Raw genomic sequence first — 16,936 nt, forward strand, 5'->3', positions numbered from 1 at the left:
TCTGTTTTTGCTTTTTCCATGCCTATACTCAGTAATCCAGAAATCCAACTCTATTCATTCTGCTGTCTTGTCTGCCAAGTCATATTCTGGTAAATAAGATCACATTTTGGATTATGCCATAAATTTATGAACACTGACCTCATATTGACTTTCAAGGCTGCCATATATGAGTCACTCTTTCTAAAATTTGCAAACACAGGGGTATTTGGGGATATTAGTTTCTTAAGACATTCTGTGTTTATGGAAATTAATCAGATGATACATTCCGTGTGATTTCATTTGTTTGAAATCTTTGAGATTGTCTTTATGGCCAGTTATTTTCATCTATTTACCAAATATTTATATAGCGCTGACTATGGGCCAGGCACTAAGTGCTTAAGAAATCTTCATTTATTCAATTTGCTCAACACTATGTGGTAGATATGATTATTATCTTCATTTTGCAGATGAGGAAACGGAGGGACAGAGATGTAACTTACCCTAAATCTAAAACGTAATCGAGCTGAAATTTTAATTCCAGCAGTCTGGGTCCAGAATCCATGCTCACAACCACCATACTGTGCTAATTTTTCCAATCTCATGTTCTTTTAAAAAAATGTGTATTTATAATTCTTACCAAGTTGTATAATCCTCTGTATATTTCCATCAGATTGAACATTTTATGTACTTCTAATCATGTATCATGTATATCTTTATAAATTTCTTGCCTATTTATCAGTTTCCACTGATAAATTTATCACAATCACTGTATGTTGATTGTGGATTGATTAGTTTCTGATTATAATTCTGTCATTTTTTGGTGTCAATTATTTTTAGGATATTGTTAGGTATATCTTTTTTCAAAGTTTGTTCCTCGCTAAAGATTCTTCATTTAATAATTATATAACTTCCTTATCAATATATTTTTAAAATAATGAGAATCAAATGAAAATAGACCTTACATTGCAAACAACTTCATCATTTCAACATGAATTCATACTTTCAGTCACAAACAAACATTACTTTTGTAACAGTAATAGAGACCTCTTATCCATCACAATCTCAACCCTTAATTGGTTCATTAATCAAAAAGATGTGTTAAAGCAAAGGATCATTAAAAATATTTATAATTAGACATTTCAATTTATAATCTGTAAGTGTACATTCAGTCAACAATCTTTTTTTTTTTTAAGTTTTTATTTAAATTCCAGTCAGTTAACATACAGTGGTATTGGTTTCAGGAGTAGAATTTAGTGATTCAGCCTTTCCATATATCACCCCGCACTCATCATGACAAGTGCCCTCCTTAATCCCCATCTCTTATTTCACCCATCCCCACCACACACCACCACTGTGGTAACCATCAGTTGGTTCTCTATAGTTAAGAGTAGTCAACAGTCTTTTTAGATCAAAACATTTCCCTATGAGTTTACTTGTTCCCAATGAGTTTACAGCAGTCTCTTTATATGCTAATTTTTTTTAACTTTGAAGAGGAACAAGAATTCAAAGACACTTGCAAGATGATTTGAATACAGAATTAGTCAAGATTTTTAGCGTTCCCCCACCCCACCCCAAGATTCTCCACTTTTTCATCTTATTTGACCTCATTTTTTAGGAGGCTTGTCTTAAAAGTTATGCTTTTAGCTTAATTTTCACAGAAATAGTCATTCTTTTTTTATACTTACATTTCATTAGTTTACAAAATATTTTATTAAATATTATACCAGCAACTGTTACTGACTCAGACAGTTTTGGAAACAACACAACTAATATTGGAAAGCATACAACTCAACTGGTAAAAGCAGAGGTAAACATTTGTCTGTTTTCAAATAGAAATGGTGTTTTGATTAGTTGAAGATTTGTTTAAGTGGAGGTCAGTTAAGGGAGTTTCCTCTGTAGTTCAAATTAGAATATGTTCTTCAAGTAAATAATTGCAAAATCACTAAGTCATTCTCCATCTGACAGATGTCATTATCAGCAAATAACTACATAGGAATGAGATTGCATTTATGAGTTAAGATACCTATAGACCAGCAATGCTTATGTTAGAAATGTCACAGATTTATGATATGAAAACTTTTTTGAGCTTATGTACATAGAGATTCACCCTATGCTAGGAAGATGGACATGTTTTTTAAAGTTATATTCATGAAACTTCCTAACACAACTTTACACTTTCAATCTGATGAGGCTTTTCCCTGTTCCATTGGTGTCTTTTTTTTTTCCTTTAATGTTTATTTATTTATTTTTGAGAGAGAGAGTGCGCACGTGTGCACAAGCAGGAGAGGAGTAGAGAAAGAGGGAGACAGAATCCCAAGCAGGCTCCACACCATCAGTGTGGAGCCTGTCTCAGGGTCAGGAATCCATTAACTGTGAGATCATGACCTGAGTGAAAATCAAGAGTCCATCGCTCAACTGACTGAGCCACCCAGGCACCCCAGTGGGTGTCTTAATCTCAGTAAACATATGTAAGATTGAGTTGAAAAAATTGAAGTCATCTTTATGAAGTCTCTCTTGCTTTTCTAGATTAGGTAGAAATGATAGAATTGGCTGGACCAGAAGAGCATCCAACTCAGAAGAGATTCTTCAAAGGTTTCCTTATGGGGGACACAAATTTAAATGTTAAAAATATATTAACACTGTAAAAAAAACTTAAGATGCACATTCAATGCATTATACCACATTGGAAACACATCATGAAACAAACACATAAACATATCATGAAATAAAAGTAAACCATGACACTAGTTTGTATATATTTTTTATTCAACGTTTATTTATTTTTGGGACAGAGAGAGACAGAGCATGAATGGGGGAGGGGCAGAGAGAGAGGGAGACACAGAATCGGAAACAGGCTCCAGGCTCTGAGCCATCAGCCCAGAGCCTGACGCGGGGCTCGAACTCCCGGACCGCGAGATCGTGACCTGGCTGAAGTCGGACGCTTAACCGACTGTGCCACCCAGGCGCCCCTGTATATATTTTTTAAATGTTTATTTATTTTGAGAGAGAGTGCAAGCAGGGGAGGGCCAGAGAGAGAGAGAGGGAGGGAGAAAGAGGGAGACAGAATCCGAAGCAGGTTTCAGGCTCCAAGCTGTCAGCACAGAGCTCAAAGCGGGGCTCGAACTCACAAACTGTGAGATCATGACCTGAACCAAAGTCCGAGGCTCAACCAACTGAGCCACCCAGGTGCCCCAACTAGTTTATATTTTTATGCACTGCTGACTAAAGCTTTGCTACCAATATTCATGTGCATTTTGAACTTCTTATGGGTATGCATTTTTATTTTTAAGCTTTTAGCTGGGCTTTTTAAAAACTTGAGTTCACTATTTTTTATCCAAATCAAGTTATACAAACAAGAGCACTGCTGCAGCATATGTATGCTTCATTGAAAAAATGCAAACACAACATAGGGGTATCTTCCCACCATGTATCCTATAAGGAATACCCACTGTATTCCTTAACAGTTTTGCGATGGCAAATTAATATGATAATATTGTATTAAAGCAAGCAAGTTTTCTTGCTTAATTTTAGTTTTGGATATTTCTTGCCTATATTTTACATTCATGGCCAGAAACATGAATAATGATTAGATATAGTGTTTCAATTTTGGAAACAAGACTTTTTTTTACCATTTTATTTAATTTATTTTTTTAATTTACATCCAAGTTAGTTAGCATTTAGTGCAACAATGATTTCAGGAGTATATTTCTTAATGCCCCTTACCCATTTAGTCCATCCCCCCTCCCACAACCCTTCCAATAACCCTCTGTTTGTTCTCCATATTTAAGAGTCTCTTATGTTTTGTCCCCCTCCCTGTTTTTATATTATATTACTTTTGCTTCCCTTCCCTTGTGTTCATCTGTTCTGTGTCTTAAAGTCTTCATATTAGTGAAGTCATATGATATTTGTCTTTCTCTGACTGACTAATTTCACTTAGCATAATACCCTCTAGTTCTGTCCATGTAGTTGCAAATGGTAAAAAGATTTCATTTTTTTTGATTGCCAGGTAATACTCCATTGTGTGTGTGTGTGTGTGTGTGTGTGTGTGTATAAAGAAGATGTGGTGTGTGTGTGTGTGTGTGTGTGTGTGTGTGTGTGTGTATACATCTGTTGATGTACATTTGGGCTCTTTCCATACTTTGGCTACTGTTGATAGTGCTGCTATAGACATTGGGGTGACTGTGTCCTTTCAAAACAGCATATATGTATCCCTTGGATAAATACCTAGTAGTGCAATTGCTGGGTCATAGGGTAGTTCTATTTTTAATTTTTTGAGGAACCTCCATACTGTTTTCCAGAGTGACTGCACCAGTTTGCATTCCCACCAGCAGTGCAAGAGAGATCCCCTTTCTCCGCATCCTCACCAACATCTGTAGTTGCTTGAGTTGTTAATGTTAGCCATTCTGACAGGTGTTAGGTAGTATTTCATTATGGTTTTGATTTGTATTTCCCTGATGATGAGTGATGTTGAGCATTTTTTCATGTGTCTGTTTGCCTTCTGGATGTCTTCCTTGGAGAAGTGTCTATTCATGTCTTTTGCCATTTCCTCACTGGATTATTTGTCTTTTGGGTGTTGAGTTTGCTAAGTTCTTATGGATTTTGGATACTAACCCGTTATCTGGTATGTCATTTGCAAATATCTTCTCCCATTCCGTCAGTTGCCTTTTAGTTTTCCTGATTGTTTCCTTCGCTGTGCAGATGCTTTTTATTTTGATGAGGTCCCCATAGTTCATTTTTGCTTTTGTTTCCCTTGCCTCCGGAGATGTGTTGAGTAAGAATTTGCTGTGCCCAAGATCAAAGAGTTTTTTGCCTGCTTTCTCCTCGAGGATTTTGATGGCTTCCTGTCTTACATTGAGGTCTTTCATCCATTTTGAGTTTATTTTTGTGTATGCTATAAGAAAGTGATCCAGGTTCATTCTTCTGCATGTCACTGTCCAGTTTTCCCAGCACCACTTGCTGAAGAGACTGTCTTTATTCCATTGGATATTCTTTCCTGCTTTGTCAAAGACTAGTTGGCCATATGTTTGCGGGTCCATTTCTGGGTTCTCTGTTCTGTTCCATTGATCTGAGTGTCTGTTTTTGTGCCAGTACCGTACTGTCTTGATGACTGCAGCTTTGTAATACAGGTTGAAGTCCGTGGAAAAAAGATTTCTTTACTCTCCCTTCAAGCTTCTTGACCATTTTAATTGCAGAGACCTTAATGTTGCTGAAGCCAAATTCACTATTAAAAAAAAAAGTTGCCTTTAGCAATAGCTTTTCTGTGGTAATCAGAACTGTGTTAATATTATAAAGTCAGAACAAAGTACAGAAATGACTCCTTTGAAGATGATTTAAAATTGCAACTGTCACCCATCTCTCTTGATTTCATACTTTTTATTAATCAAAGTAGTCCCTTATTTTTATTGATGAATTTTAATAAGTAATGTTATAATTTGATCTTATAAAATGAATTATTACCAGCAAGCAATGGAGATTATACATATTATATATATAACGAATTATTACCAGTAAGCAATGGAGATTATACATATGTAATATGTAATGGAGATTCCATTTAGATTTCCTTAGACAAAAGAAATCTACACCAAAAATAATTTGAAAAATACTGATCTAGTTCAGCCCATTAATTTTTACAAATTAAAAAATTAAAGCTCAGGTTAATTGTCTTACTAAAGTTATACAGCCAGAAAATTTCAGATTCTAAACCTCCTCTTACCTCACTGTTCTTTCTATTATTTGTTACCTCATCTCTGAATTTCTACAGCACATTTAGTTTATGCTATGGCATTCTGTTTGCGTACAAGCACTCATTCACTTACTCACAAGTAATTCTCTGTGTACCGGGCACTCCTCTAGGCACTGTAGACAGCCCCTGCATTTAGAAATTGTACTGATAATAGAATAAGAAAAGTAGATTCTATTCAGCCTCCATTTGATTTTGGTTGAATACTCATCTGCAGTTAGCCACCTTCATATATCACTGGGTGGTTTTAACATATTCCTAACAAGAACTTTTCTATTTTATGATTATATTTTAGAGGATTTAAAACATTCTCTAGCATTTTGAAAGGTGAGAAAAACAAATAATTCAACTTAGAGTACATTGTTTGCATATCATGTACCTGGTAATGTGTTTGGCAACTCAAAAACGGTATATATAGCAAGGAATGTGTGTACATAAAACAGAATGTATTAAGTGCTGTTACATATGTGTAAGCAGCACTGTAGAATGAGAGAGCAATAAACGAGTAACTCTGAGAAGGAGTCCAAAGAGGGATTCATGGAAGAATTGACCAGAGAGTTTAAAGAGCACAAGGTTGCTTGCTTTAAGAACGTGGAAGGAAATCTTTCTATGTCCAGGGAACAACACATGCATAGGCATAGAGTTGTGAATAGTTCTGGCATTTCCACAAAAGGTTAATGCCACAGACTAACTAGGGTGTCTTGGGAGGAGTGGTGGATAAGCACTTTTAGACATTGTTAGGTAATTGAAGAAGAGAAATAATGAAATTACTCACATTGGATCTGAATGTGAGGCTTCCCTAGGTACAATGTAGGTGAGGAACACCCTAGGTATGCCTCATGCTTCTACCTATTTCTGTGTCTAGGTGTTAAGTTCTCTGAGAACACTGATGGTATTTTGTCCTTCCCTATCTTACAGTGACACATGCAGTGCTAAGCGTGACAGGGGCTCCGTATATGCCTACTGATTATGCTCATGTGTAAGGTTCTGTACTTTGTGCTATGAGAAATGAAAGTTGTGATCCAGCCAGCCTTCAAGGAACTATTGAACCTAAAGCAAAAAATTCTAGGGAATTTTATCTGTTATGATGACTAATATGTCCATGTGCCCACAGAGCTTATGTTCTTTATCAGAGGAAATATAGGGTAAATAGTATATACAGTATGCTAGTGATAAACACTAAGGAGAAAAACAATAAAATAGGAAAGGCGGATATAAATTACCAGAGAGGAAAAGAGAAGGTAAAGTTATTTAATTTATCTTGTCTCCATTTCCTTAACTCTAGAAAAGAAGAAACAATACTATTTATTTATAGGACAGTGACAAGTATTAAGTTAGTTAATAGATGTATGTATAAAATGCTCAGTGCTGTTCCCAGAAGATGGTAGGAAGTCAGCTAATATTATTTATACATTTGTCTAAAATAGCTTTAGAACAATAACCATCTTATTTTCATCAGTTAGGAACTTCTTTTTTTAATGGATATACTTCCAAACAGTTTTGAACTACTCTATCTATAGGCTAAGACTCCCGCATCCATATCTTGCTCCTTTTAGCTTCTGCTTCCAATGCATTCACATCTAATAATACTTTCTTAGTGAAGTGAATCATCGTCTTTTGATAGTATTTCTTCTTTGCTTATCTGGATGTCAGGTCACCATTTTCTATTTCAGGCATGAGGCAGACATCCAGATCTTCCTGTGGAAAATATTCATTAATGCTTCATCCCTTATACCATCTCAAGGTTAAAAGGTCTGACAAAATGAGACCTTTATGCTTGCTTACCAGCTACAAATAAGTACAATATTGGAATTGATATTACCAGACAGAAGAGTAAAATCTTTAATATTAATCTTTTGAAACTAAGATCATTTGCATGGATTAGGTGAAATTTCACGTCTCCTACTAACCTTTCTTTGTCTGTCTAATTTCAATGCATCCTTAAATGTATCCAGCATCCCCCTTTCTCTGATCCCTGAGAGCTAGACTAGCTCTTTCTTTGTACTCCTTTAGCACTACATATTTAGCCCTATTGTAGCCAGTGTCAGTCAGTTTTATAATTACCTGTTTACCGGATTGCACAGCTCCCTACCCTCCACCTCCAAGGCATAGCTTCTTGAGATGGGGCTTGTAGGGGCGCCTGGGTGGCGCAGTCGGTTAAGCGTCCGACTTCAGCCAGGTCACGATCTCCTGGTCCGTGAGTTCGAGCCCCGCGTCGGGCTCTGGGCTGATGGCTTGGAGCCTGGAGCCTGTTAACGATTCTGTGTCTCCCTCTCTCTCTGCCCCTCCCCCGTTCATGCTCTGTCTCTCTCTGTCCCGAAAATAAATAAACGTTGAAAAAAAAAAATTAAAAAAAAAAAAAGAGATGGGGCTTGTATTCTCTTTATGTCCACTTTCTTAGTATCCATTATTGTGCTTCACATGTAGGGGATGGCTAGTAAATGCTTAAAACACTAAGTCTAATACTTGGAGTACCTTTAATATATCAAGATTATAGAGACATTGTTATTTAATCTTTGTTCCGCATTCCTTAATTGCTCCTTTGTCTCTCCTGGCTGCTTTCTGAGAAATAGCAATACTCAAGCATGCTGTACACCCTGTCCTACACATCCCCCTGTCCTGCTTTGGCCCTAAACCAAAAAGAAAAAAAGAGCAAGTTGGCTGGTCCAGGATGTGGTCCTTACTCTTCCAATTAAAAGAAAATGTTGAGGGGCATCTGGCTGGTTCAGTCAGTAGACGTGCAACTCTTGATCTCAGAGTCACAAGTTCAAGCCCTGTATTGGGCAAAGAAATTACTTTAAAAAAGAAAGAAAAGAAAAGAAAAGAAAAGAAAAGAAAAGAAAAGAAGAAAAAAATTATTTTCCATTGCTCTCAAGGGTGATGGGCCTCTAGGGTTTGATGCAGATCATCTGTATTTACAAGAAATTAATTTATAAGCCAAACATAACCCATTTGTTTGTTTATTTGCTTTCATTGACTGAAATACTTGTACCTGATATCCAAGTTATGAACTTAATGATATCAAATCACCTATGAAATCCAACAAATAATCAGAAGGTTGTTCATTAGCTATGGAAAGGGGACAAATGAGTTTACACTATCCCAAGGATTACTTTGCTCTGACTGAGAAAGAACCTTGTCAGTGTCTCCTTGATGTCTCAGAGAAAATAGGATAAGGGTTAACAAGGTCTCAAGTACACTTTCGAAAGTCCTTATAAATAATCTTTTCCCTTATTGGCTGAAAGGAAACAATATTAAAAGCGAGGGGGAGGAGAGCAGCATTTTATAACTCAGTAATGGTAATGTACAATTTGGTTCCATGATTCTTTGATCCCAAGATGAGTTCTTGAGATAATGCTAATTTGTGGTATTACTGACGATGGGGCTAAGAAAGAATGGAAGATAGAAGATTGAAGTTGGGTGAGAATTCTGTGTACCCTCTACCTCCTCTAACTCAAAAATCACCAGTTTCAGGGTCAACTCAATTTTATTAAGAAAATTCGCTATCTGCTCTTGGTTTTAGCTAGCTTACTAGAACTCCTTCACAAACTAATAATGTATGATGATCCACTGAGAGTTCATCCTCCACCCTTCTGAAGACACTATGAATTATAGGTTAAGTGGTCATTAAGAAACAAATAAATTGTACTCCTTGTCAAGGACTATAGTGAGTCTTTCAAGCCTTATCTCAAGGTCCTTTCTATTCCAGAGATTGGAAACCCAAGTGCCTACAGAGGCCAGGCTGGTGGGAATGAAGCAGGAAGCCACTGCACTGAACTGGAGAGCCAAGTCCTTTCTGAAGGAGCAGTCACTGCTCCGTTCCAGATAATTGTTGCAAGGCAGGAATGTTGACCTAGTATTACCACATCATCCAGTCTCTCAGGTAAAGCAGGAAATGCAAATGTTCATGCAATATCCTTTCATTTAAATATTGTCAACTAATTCATTATTATTCTCAAACTGTGTACATGCCAAACACTTCCGCAGATAGGAGTTGGCCCAGAGTCCTCCTGTTTATAACTTGGTCTTATGTTTTGCTTAACTCTTTGTTAAATAGGAGATGTTATTTTCTATAGGTTTTGCTTTTCTTCAGCATGTTCTCTAAGATACTCTATGCTTGGTGTTATGATACTAAAACTCCTTTCCACTCCAACCTGAGTACTGTGTGCATAAGTTTTCTTCGGCTGCTACATTTTCTCTGCCTCCCTCAGCATTCCAGTGAGCAGTAAAATGCTAAATGGAGTCTCCTTGAGATACTTTTCATATGACACCATTGAACATCTGCAGGTATTACTACTTACTTACTCATTTTATTCCTGTTTTGTGAGCTACATTAACACAGTAAAAGGTCGCTTATTTCATGGGACTTAGAGATTGTGTATCATGGACTCTTATTTTTTGAATCCATGTACAGACGATATTCCTCTTCTTGCTTTTTTAGAGACCTTATGGAACAATTAATTAGACTATACTTCTCTTTTGCATTTAATTACATTTATTGGACATGTTGATTGAATCAGAGTGTTCCTAGATATTTACACATATTTAGAGACAGTGTCTTTAGATAGGTTTCTACAATGGCTGACAAGTCTTCCTGTTTCCACCTTGAGTGAACTTATTTTCAAGGTTACTAGGGGTCACCGTTACCTCTCTACAGAACTGATTACTCCAAGTATGAACTTGGCGTCTGTTGCCAGGTGAATTGAAGAGTATAGTAAAGAATAAGTAAGTAAGTAAAAGAGTATATAAAAGACTAAAAGAGTATATAAATATTAGTTATTTAAATGTTATACAACCCCAAATGAGTATAGTTCGTAATTGTTTCATTCCTAGTACAGTTTGGGGAAAAACCAATATTGATGTACATCATTTCTCAAAAACGATTTGACCTATATGTATATTGAGCTGTTCCTTGAGTAGCCAAAATACCAGTAACGTACAGATATGATGTGAAAGTTACTCCTCAAATTTGCTCTAAAATAGACTATGTAAATGTAGACAAGTATTTTTTAAAAATATCCTCTATGAGAAACTTCACTATTCTATAGAAAAGCAAAAATAGCAAACTCTGCTGGTGGCTAATATACAGAAATAAATCATAGATAATTTTTCCCTCAGCAGTATAGTGACTTTATCAATTAGTTTATAGATGTTCTGGTGTAACCTATTACTATACTTAAAACAGTTCTCTAATTCTTTTTTACAGAATATGAGCTGGTGATTGTGCACTTTTTGGCTTTTAAGAGAGCTTTTAAAATGCATAGTAAGCATTTTCTACATATGTATATAGACCCTCAGTTTCTACTTCCTTAAATATTTTTAAAGGCACAAAAGGAGGCTTTAACTTGAAGTTAACTGTCTCAATTTGCTCTTTCTTTGCAGTCAGGTAGAATGACAAGGGTGAAATGAAAGCTCAGTTATGTGTAGTAATACATGTGAATTACTAGATATTATAAGGAAGAATTAAAGGGGAACCCAAGTTAGAGTTGGAAAACCTAATGACTGGAGAAACCAGGGAAGACCTCTCTGAGAAAGTGACATTTAAACTGAGATAAACAGAAGTTGGTTTGATGAAGAACAAGAATGTAGGGATGGGAGACGTATTCCAAGCAGAAAAGTAAGAGTGACACTCTGAAGCATTTTAGAACCAGTCAAAGGGATAGTCTTAATTTTCATTTCTAGTATTTAGAGCATCCAGGTTAATGCAGTATTTTGTATCTTTTTCACTTGGCTAAAACAGAAAAAGAAATAATATCATAATACTAGCTACAAAGCTTGTGACTGTTTCCAATAAAAAAGTATTCCTAGTGCTTTTAAGGATTAGGAAAACATTAATTGGCTGTTCTATGGATATAATATTTAGTTTTTTGGAAATAATATTTTTCTTGATTGCAAAGTCAATAGATTTTTATTCTGGAAAACTTTGAAAATACAGAAAAACAATGAAGAAAATAAAAATCATTCATATTCCTGCTACCCAGAGACAACCACTGAGAGGTCAGTGTTTCTGTATTCCTGCATCTACATATGTAGTAGCATTTTTGTAAATGAAGATTTATGATTCTTTTTTTTTTAATTTTTTTTCATGTTTATTTTTGAGAGAGAAACAGACAGAGCACAAGTGGGTGAGGGATACAGAGAGAGGGAGACATAGAATCTGAAGCAGGCTCCAGGCTCTGGGCTTTCAGCCCAGAGCCCGATATAGGGCTTGAACCCATGAATCATGAGATCATGATCTGAGCTGAAGTCAGACACTTAACTGACTGAGCCACCCAGGCTCCCCAAGATTTATAATTCTACATGCAACTTTGTAGTATGTTTTTTTCACCTGAAAATATCATGTATCTTTTCCAGTGCTATTAAATTTTCCATAACATGATTTTAATAGCTATGCATAAATAGCAACAACTCACATATTTGCCACATGCTAGGCACTGGTTTAAAACTTTTAACTTTAATCCACAGAACAATTCTGTAGGGCTATAATCTCTCTTTTATAAGGAAAGAAATGTTAAAACTTGTCCAAGATCACAAGCTAATAAAGTATAGAGCTACATAACTTCTAAAAGCAGTAATTAATTTACATAAAACCCTATTTTAGACTTTCAGGTTGTTTCCAGTATAATTTGGGGGTATTTGAAAAATAATCATGATTTTGTGGGGTTGCAGTCTAGGTTGGGCTCTGTGGGGCCAGCTCATCCCTGTTCCATATCGTTTTGACTAGACTTACTTACATGACTGGGCCCTCAGCTGGACTGGCTGGACCAGCTGGACTTCTTTGTCTCCACGTGGACTCTCATCCTCAAGCAGGCAGGCTCAGATTGGTCCTGAGACAATGGCATTCCAGGAAGCGAGAGTGGAAGATGCAAGGCCTATCAAGTTTTAGACTCAGCACTTGAATAGTAGCATATCCATCACATTCCATTGGTCAAAGCAAGTCACAAGGCCAGCCCAGATTCAAAGTGTGGAACAATAAATCCTACCTTCTGGTAAAAGGAGCTACAGAGTATTTGAGGCCAATTGCAATCTACTATCTGTACTCAGCATTTAGTTCTCTGAAGGCTTCTCTATGGCAAGGATGTATGTGTAAGTTGCCTATCGTTGGCAGCAAGAAATGGCCTGGTATAAATAATTCTCCTAACCATAAATGGGCATAGGCCATTGTTACCTTGACTGAGAACTGGCCTCACTCTGAGAAGCCTATCCCTGTACCTTCCAAGTTTGTGAAAAAATGTAACTTTCCTATGTGAATATGATCCCTCACGTACAGATTGTGAATTTTTATACTCTTCTGCATTAAAAGGGCAAAGACATTCAAACTAGAGAGCTTTGGTAATCAGGGCAGGAAAGATGTGCTTATGGTACTCTACACAGCTGTATAAAACAAATGTAAATGCACTGAGGGTAGTTTGGGGTAAGTAAGTAGAGCCCAATCGGTAGCAGAACCCGTTAGAGCCTTACATAGGATGCATTTGAGAAGTATGTTTTAGAAGAAGTGGCTGCAAAATGAAATTAAGAACCAAATGGCAGTAATAACCAGAGTGGAAATAGGAATAATCTATGAAGCAGTTTTTTAAAAATGAAAAAAGATGTAACTGCAAGATAAGTGTGCTCATAAATAAAAATGCATAGCTTGAATAAATAGGTGAAAGGTGAAACAGATGGGAAGGTTGGATGGGAGGACTGGCTAAGTGCTGTAAAGGAGCTGTTTGAATAATTGATATGAGGGTGAAAGATAATTGAAAAGGGGAAATGTTATTTAGGGTTGCTCTAACAAGCATAATTTAACTAATAATAATGGAAAGATTATGAGTATATCCATTTATTACCCAATCAAATGATAATAATGTTGTAGCCACTCAGACATTACTCTCCAAAATTCTAATGCTGATGTTATTGTTAATACAATCATATCTGTTGTGGTATGTACATATTCTTTTGGAATTTAAGTGTAAAGGTAGCTTCTACGGGAGACTTGGTCTCATTGGAGAACATGAGACATTCACTTGCAAATGTTGGAATGGAATAGATTTCTTATTTCACTCTAAACATTTCAAGGGCTAAGTTTATAATCATAGCATATAAAAATAAATGATTTAGACTTATATAATTATAAAATATTGGTATTTTACCTAATTTACATAGTCTTACCTTGAAAAATCAGTAGTTCATCTGGTATTCATTCTATCCTACTATATATACAAGTAACCTCACAAGGCACAAGATCAATGTGTGATGTCATTATAAACATTTTAATAGAATTTACTCATGATATCACATGACTCAAAAAATCAATTTATTATTTTACCATTAGTAAAGTTTGTGTGACATTATTGAGAAGAATTTATAACATTTGATGTTAGTCAGAAAGATTTATGAGGAATACCTACTTACTGATTTTTATGATGTCATAATCTGATAGTCTTCATGGTGCTTTGAGTGTAACTTTTAAAATATACATTTAACACTGCATAAACTAGTGAGTTTATTCTTAGGTTGAAAAGAATGTCAGTAAAGCAGATTAAGAAAAAAAGGTCTATTGTATTAATTAGCATCCTACTGAAATATAAGTTTAATTTTAAATTGTTGGATTCATTTATTTTAATGGTTTCTTTATTAATCCAATTAAAATGTATACACAAACCACTTCATAAATAAAACTGATGCACTTTACAAATAAAATATAAAGTCACTTTATTAATTTTCTTAGAAGCCCTATCATACTTTCTACACAGAAATTATCAGAGATTATGAGATCAGGGACAAATCTAGAGCAAAACATCTTTTATATATTTTGTCAACATTCACACTCATTAGCTTCCACTGGCTTCTTTTAAAAACCTCTCTTTCAGGAGCACCTGGGTGGCTCAGTCGGTTAAGCGTCTGACTCTTGGTTTTGGCTCAGGTCATGATCTCACAGTTTTGTGAGTTCAAGCCCCACAGTGGGCTCTGTGCTGAGAGCTTGTTTGGGATTCTCTCTTTCTCTCTCTCTCTCTCTCTCTCTCTCTCTCTCTCTGCCCCTCCCCTACTCACAGTGCCTCTGTCTCTCTCAAATAAATAAATAAACTTTAAAAAAAACCTTTCATTTTAGATGCATGTGTTGCCAGATCTTTATAAGCCTACATGGTAAAAATCAGAATATAAAATTATGTTGACTGATTTGAATATGCAGTCTTCAGGAAGTATTTAAGCTCCTACTGCAGACCAGGCACTATACCAGAAACTAGGAATATAGGAAGGACCTAGAGAGACATGGTCCCTGCTGTGAGGAAGTTTACAGTCTATGGGGAGAGAAAGCCAATAAACAAACAAATGATAAACAAATGGATGATGAGAGGTACCAGTGAATTGAGAAAGTTTGAGAGATTACCTATGGCTTACAGTATAGTCTCTTCGAGGAGGTAACATCTAATTTGAATTCTGAATGATCCAAAGAAGCCAATGCAAAGAAGTAAATCAAGCCACTAAAATTCATTTCACTAAAAGCCAATTCCCAAACTAATTTGCATATTGAAAGGAAGTAGAAAAATTAAAATGTCTGTAGAATTGTGGTAGATCTCAGAATATACACACACCCACAACCCACCCACCCCCACACACCACTTTTTGAATTTTATATTGTTGTTGCTAGAATTGTTTGTGGAATAAATTTGAATTATGTCCTAAGTGTAAGATCTATCCCTGATCCTGAGTGTTGGTGAGATGTAGGTACCTTTCATATCACAATATCTTTTCTGCTTTAACCTATGTCTATTGGGCTTAAACCAAGCCATATAAACAAGGTGGGTCATAATGGAATCTTCGGGGGAGATGAAGGGAAAATGTTGTGGATATGCAGTTGTTTTTTTTTTAAATTTTTTTTTCAATGTTTTTTATTTATTTTTGGGACAGAGAGAGACAGAGCATGAACGGGGGAGGGGCAGAGAGAGAGGGAGACACAGAATCGGAAACAGGCTCCAGGCTCCTAGCCATCAGCCCAGAGCCTGACGCGGGGCTCGAACTCACGGACCGCGAGATCGTGACCTGGCTGAAGTCGGACGCTTAACCGACTGCGCCACCCAGGCGCCCCTGCAGTTTTTTTTTTTTTTAATGTTAAATTTGGAAAAGAGGAGAAACTATTGTTTTTAGATACAAACTATAAAAATAAAGCATGACTAAATATTTTATGATGAATCTCTTTAGGAAATAAAGTTATCAGAATCTTAGGGGCAAAGAGAAGATTTTAATATTTAGCAAAAGAGGACATACAAGAGGGTTTCAAAAGTTTGAGAACCATGGCCTGAAATGCTTTCCCAAAACTACCCTTTTGTCACTTTAAGAAATTTATCAAGGGTCTTAAAATTATGCAATTCCATTTTAACAAAGAATTCTCAGTAAATATGCCAAAATGGCTGAAATATTTATCTCAGATTTATTTGTAGTTGCTAAAGTCTAGGAAAAAATCTATGTTCACAAGAGGGAAGTGAATAAATTATATGTGTGTGTGTGTGTCTGTGTGTGTGTATCCCCAAAAATACTATCCAGCAATTAAAAATAATATTTTGGAAAAATATTTAATGCCATAGTAAAATGCTCAGGATGAAAATAAAGTACAAAGTGGTCATGATCCAATATTTAAAGGAAAAAGACATGTTTAGAACATGAAAAAAACTTGGATTCAGTACAACTTTGGAGAGCAACTTGGCAGTGTCTGAAAAATTGAGACTGTGCAGACTCTACAGCCTAACATTAATATGATTGATACACCAATAAATAAATAGTTCTATAATAATATGATAGAATACCATTCAGATGTTAAAAATTAACAAATTGGATCTACATGTCTGAAATAGGGACAGATCTATGTATCTCAACTGAGATAACTCTCAAACACTGTTGAATTTTAAAAAGCAAGTTGCAGAATGATATATATGTGTAATAGTATTTATATAAAAATTTTGAAACACATATACCAATACCAAATATTGTTTACATATACATATACAGGGAATAAACATATAAAAGCAAAGCCTATAAGAATGACGACCAGATTTATGATGGTGGTTGCCTTTAAGATGGAAGGGAAAGAAATAGGACTAAAAAGAGAGACGGGTGGGGGAGGGAGATAGTATTTAGCTCTATCTGTAATGGAGTTTTATTTTTAAAAATAAGCAAAACTGACAAAATGCTTACATTGTGAATTTAGAGTAGTGGTTTATTGTTATAATAATTTCT

At 35.8% G+C, this 16,936-nt stretch overlaps 1 protein-coding gene across 1 annotated transcript in view; it reads left to right on the top strand.

Moving 5' to 3' along the window:
- MBD5 (methyl-CpG binding domain protein 5) overlaps positions 1 to 16,936 on the top strand; it is a 141,937-nt gene that overhangs the window by 60,240 nt on the left and 64,761 nt on the right. Inside the window, exon 2 of the mRNA XM_030324849.1 lies at positions 9,432 to 9,605. The gene's annotated coding sequence lies outside the window, so the exon portion shown is untranslated. The remainder of the gene's footprint in view (positions 1 to 9,431; positions 9,606 to 16,936) is intronic.

Source organism: Lynx canadensis, chromosome C1 (genome assembly GCF_007474595.2).
Source record: "Lynx canadensis isolate LIC74 chromosome C1, mLynCan4.pri.v2, whole genome shotgun sequence".
Lineage (NCBI taxonomy): Eukaryota > Metazoa > Chordata > Mammalia > Carnivora > Felidae > Lynx > Lynx canadensis.